Raw genomic sequence first — 5,613 nt, 5'->3', positions numbered from 1 at the left:
AGTTCAGTTCTTGCTTTCATTTAAGATTCTCCTCACACAGGCATGGACCCCCAACTCACCCATAAGAACAGCCTCCACTTGTCCAGTACATTCTGGCATATCTCTGATCCTCACAGCAACATTATATCCCCATGATACACATGAGAAAACAAGTCCTGAGTAAGTAAACTTTCACTAGATCACACTACCAGTAAGTGGTAAAGCTGAGATTCAAACACAGGCATAATTGCAAAGCCTATTTCCACCCCCCCTCCTCCAAAACGACTCAAGATTAGGAGATCAGGTCATGACAGAGGTCATTAAGATGTCCTTAGAGTGAGCCCTAATCTAATATGACTGGTGTCCTTATAACAAGGGGCAATTTAGACCAAGACAGACACACACACAGGGAAGACGAAGTGAAGACCGGGAGAATGCCACCTATAAGCCGAGGAGCACCTGAGGCTGGCAGAAGCTGAGAGAGAAGACGGGACACATTCACCCTCACAGTCATCAGAGGGAGCCAACATCCCCAACCCCTGGATCTTTGACCTCTAGACTCCAGAGCTGGGAGACAATACATTTCTGTGGTTGAAGCCACCTGCTGTGTGGTTCTTGGTTATGGCAGCCCTGGCAAAGTGACACCCAGATCTAAGCCAGATGGGGGGGAGGGGAGCCTTGCTTGGCTCCACATGTTGAAGACACTCTTGGTGGGGTACTGTACTACCCGACAGCTCAGGAGTGGAACCCCTCTGGGAGGTATAACCCAAACATTCCAAGGACAGACTGACCAGTATTCCGATGACTGCCCCTCTCACCAGGTGACAAGTTGGACAATTTACAAGTCACCCCTGGACAGAGAAGTGGCCAGGACACCCCTGCTCTCTTTGCAGACCCTGAGTGAAGGTCTTTATTGCTCCCCCTGTACAAGCTTTATTTTGGGTTGATTTTAAAAGGAATTTGTGTATATCAAACAGATTAACAGAAATAAAATAAATTAAAATGAGAGCGGGGACTTATTTACACCGACAATGATAGCATGCTATGAATCAAGAAGTTAATACTCAATTCTCTACATCTGAGGTCCAAAAACAACAACCAAAGAGAAAGTAATTTATAGTGATTAGAAACAGGTTTATAATATGGAAAAACGAAGAGGTGAAGGTTATTCAGAGATACCCCCCCCCCCGAGATAAACCTTAATAATATCTTTATATTGGCATATATCTATCCAGACTTTCTTAGGGAGACGTAAACCCACACAGACACATCAGCACATGTTTTATGCCTTTTTTTTTTTTACTTACAATTATGTTATGAACATGGTTTTGTGTTAATCAACTGAAATTTAGATAATTATTTTAACAGCCATCAGTGGAATGGGCCACAATTCATTTAACTGCTCTTCTATTTTTAAAGGAAGTTTTCCTCTTTTGTTATTATAAATAAAGCTGCATAAACACTGCATATATACTTTTACACACCTGTCCAGTTATTTCCTTATGATAAGAGCATAAATCCCTACAGAGCTTTGATTCACATTGCCAACATATCCCTCAGAGATGATTTCACCAATTTGCACTCCTAAAAGTAGTATGTGAGAATGACTTTTTTCCACACTCTTGTTTTAGTTTGCATTTCTTCACCCACTTAAGGTCTTCTATATATATATTTATTTATTGTCTTCTATATATATATATTTATTTATTTATTGGCTATTTGTATTCTACCTGCATGCTCCTTTGGGACAGAGGGGAACAACTGTCATCTCTTTATTGATTTCTTTTTTAAATTAACTGTAAAAAAATAGAAGAAGAAGGAGGACGAGGAGGAGGAGGAAGGAAGGAAGGAAGGAAGGAAGGAGAAAGAAAGAAAGAAAGAAAGAAAGAAAGAAAGAAAGAAAGAAAGAAAGGAAGAAAGAAAGAAAGACTGGAAAACCATTGTTGTTAGGCTAGTGTCGCTAGTGTATGATCTCAACACCAGACATCCATCACTTCACATCAGTTTATCTGTGACCATCTCCATCCCTGGCCATCTCCCAAGTGGACCTAGCCCAGACTTCGTCCCTGCTCAGCCTCACTGCCTCCCCTCTCCAACCCCTCTTACCTAGACCAGGTGCTCTGCTGCCATGTGTGAATGTGTCACCTTTTGTTTATTCGTTAACCTGTTGTTCTGTTCTGTGCAGCCTGCTCCTGCAACAGTCCGCTCCGCTTTGCTCAGGTGGTACATCTTCAGCCTTCAGCTCAGCCAGGAAGCACAGCCTTCAATCTTCAGTGGAGAGGGAAAGTGCATTCCCAGAGCCAGAGGGGAGCTGGCTTATATGGACAGAAGTCCCTGCATGATTATTCTGTCCTCATGCAAATGAGGACTTCAAATCCTCACAGTTTGATTGGTCCAAAAAGCACTGCCCTGATTGGTCAGAAATGAGCTGCTCTGATTGGTCTGTTGATGGCCATCTAGCTGCACAGTTGGGATGGTTGGGGAAAACCTTACTCCTATTGGTTGAAACAGAATTCCAGGAACTCCTCAGTAAGGACTGGCTGGGATGGCAGGAGCACAGGGCAGGCAGGCAGTTCAGTGCAGGCTTTTCCTGCCAGTGCACTTTGCATGAGAGGCCCCTGAGCAGAAATGGCTGCTAGGTTCAGTGTTTTTTTTGTTTGTTTTATTTTGTTTCAGGTTGAGCTCACTTAGCCACAGCTCTTCTTAGTCAGTATCTTCTTTCTAAGGGTTCACAGGCCCAAATGCAAAAACCACAGCCGTCTACCTGGGAGTGCTGTTAAATCCAGGGCCAGGTCAAAGAGCCAACGTATATTATGAAGGACAGCAAGCATGTCTGGTCATTCCCGTGGCCACATTTACCTGCAGACTTTTAAAAGCAAAAATTGGCCGGGGGCAGGGGGAATTGAATGAAGGTCGTCAAAAGGTACGGACTTCCAGTTATCAAGTAAAGACATATTAGGGATGTACCGTACAACATGATGACTATAGCAAACACTGCTGTATGGTGTATACCTGGTGGGGCAAGCGTAGGTTTACAGTTGTGAGTATGGAAAATAATATAATTAATAAATAATAATACAAGAATGAACTCTTTCACATACTCGCAACTGTAAACCTACGTTTGCCCCACCCTGTATGAAAGCTATTAAGAAAATAAATCCTAAGGGTTCTCATCACAAAAAAAAAATCAACATTTTTTTGTATCTTTATGAGGTAATGGATATTGACTAAACTTATTGTGGTAATCATTTCACAATATATATATATATATATATATATATATAAATCAAATCATTATCCTGTACACTTTAAACTTAAATGGTGCTGTATGTCAACTATATCTCAATAGAACTGGGAAAAAATACATGAACGCAAAAATTATTTATTATGTTACCTTTTGAGATCTGTAACACCAAGAGTATAAAGAATAAGACAAAGGGAGCCACTACTCTCATTGCCCAGATAACCATTGTTTATTTTTCAAATAAGAACCATTCAAGTCCATGGCCTGAAAAATCCAAACAGAACAGAAAAGAGTAATAGACTGAAAGCCACTGCCAGCCACCCTGTCTCCTTTCCCTTTCACCCTCCTCAAGTTCAGGATCCCAGCACTGCCCGCTGACAACCGAGAGGACTCCTCATGGTTTGGGGATAACATTCCTACTTGGTAGTGTGTCCGCAGACCCTGCATGACAGGACCCTCCCTTGGGCCTCTGCGCTGGGGCTTCCCAAGTGAGGTCCCCAGAACACAGGACTGGTTCCTTGCAGGCTGCTGTTCTCTCCGGCGCCATGAGGCCTCATTCCCTCCTCAGAGCATCCCCTGGCAGGTTCATTGCAGGTTCCCTCCTCCATCCACCAGGAGAAGAGGAAGCTCTTCAAGGGCAGAGACTTCACTCACTGGGCTTTTTTTTTTTTTTTTTTTTACTCCTAGTGCTTGGCATATACTGGGTGCCCAACAAATGTTCTTGTAAGAAAGGAACCACCAGTAGGCAAGTAACTAAAACCAGGAAATGGCTGAAAGCAAGAGGGCCGAATGGGGATGGCCATCTGCTTCCGGCCTTCCTCTCCTCCCGCAGAGGATGCAGGCTTCCTGAGGATTGGGAGGGGCCTGGTGGGCGGGTTGCAAACCCTGAGGAAGGGCCCCAATGGCCTCAGGGGAGCATTGAACGTGGATGCCTTTCAGCGGGGGCATCATCTCAGGACCCACGGACTTGCTCTGGCGAGAACCGCCTGGTGGAAAGGGTCTCCAGGCAGCTGGTCACCTGAAGATGGTGGGTGCTAGGCCCCTCCTGTAGCCAAAAGGAGATCTTGACATTTCCTTCTAGATGGGGTGCTTGAAACAGGGATAAATTCCTAAGCGATGTGCTTTGCAGCTGGACAGCTAGAGTGGAGGGTCAAAGCCCAGTGTTTCAAGTTCAACGTTGGCAGAGCACATAGGAGACAGCCAAAGTGTGAAGTGTATTATTTAACCATAAAGCAGGGGCCTGTCTTGAGCAGAAGGCCCCTGAGACATCAGACTCATAGGATGTCAGCGTGGAGCCCCACCCTTCCCTGTCAAAATCACACAGGCGCTGCTGTGGGGGAGGTGACACACAGGAGACCTTACCTGTTAGCTGTACAGTGACGTGTTCGTACCAATTCGTCATCGGGACATTTCCATTTCCCTGCAGTGAAGGAAGGCACAGGCGACGTCCTGTGAGTCTGGACTTAATAGAAGGGGCTGGTGACCTGAAGAGTCATAATAGCAACTGGAACAAAGCAGTTGTGAGGACCAAGAGCGTGGACATCTAGTCTAGTCTCAACTACCTCCTAGTGTAGGAGCCCGGTTTCCTTAACCTCTCTGAATGTTTCCTCATTTTAAAAGGGGATTCATGCACTAGCCAGTTTGGCTCAGTGGATAGAGCATTAGCCTGTGGACTGAAGGGTCCCAGGTTCAATTCCAGTCAAGGGCATGTACCTGGGTTGCGGGCACATCCCCAGTGGAGAGTGTGCAGGAGGCAGCTGATAGATGTTTCTAACTCCCTCTCCTTTCCTTTCTGTAAAAAATCAGTAAAATATATTTTTAAAAAGGGCGGGGGGGGATTCACTATGATCTTTATGAACTGTAGATCACTGTATAAATATCGGACCCTGAGAGAAATAACAAGAGGACTGAATTCAAATGTTCACTTTTGGAGCCTTTCCCAAGAACCCTTCCCCTTCCAAGAAAACAAATAAATTAGTGACTTCTTCCGCGTTCTCAAACGCACCGAGCTGCTAGGCCTGTGTGTAAGCATTTCACCCGCTGGACACTCACTACCTCCCGAAACTGCCCGGACCGACTCTGGCTGCCCTTAACTGTAGAAAATCGTCTCTACTCACCACATATTGGTCTCCCCAGAGTTCCCATCCACTCTTAAATCTTCCCTTTTGGGACCACACAGACCACGTCTTACTCCTCTTCCAAACGCTCGCCTTTAAATATTGGAAGGAAGCTGGGATTTCCCCACCTGAGTCCAGACTGTCACAGGCTGAAGCCCCGGGTGCACCCGATGTTTCCCCCAGGGCAAGCCCCACCCTGTGCGTGACTCCCTTCAAGGGCCTCCTTAAGTTGAAACATTGGAAACAAATGTCCAGCAGGGGAGACTCTTAAAA

This window comes from Myotis davidii, unplaced genomic scaffold (genome assembly GCF_000327345.1).
Source record: "Myotis davidii unplaced genomic scaffold, ASM32734v1 scaffold227, whole genome shotgun sequence".
NCBI classification, from domain to species: domain Eukaryota; kingdom Metazoa; phylum Chordata; class Mammalia; order Chiroptera; family Vespertilionidae; genus Myotis; species Myotis davidii.
The sequence above is the reverse complement of the archived record's forward strand: the minus strand, read 5'-3'. Positions refer to the sequence as shown.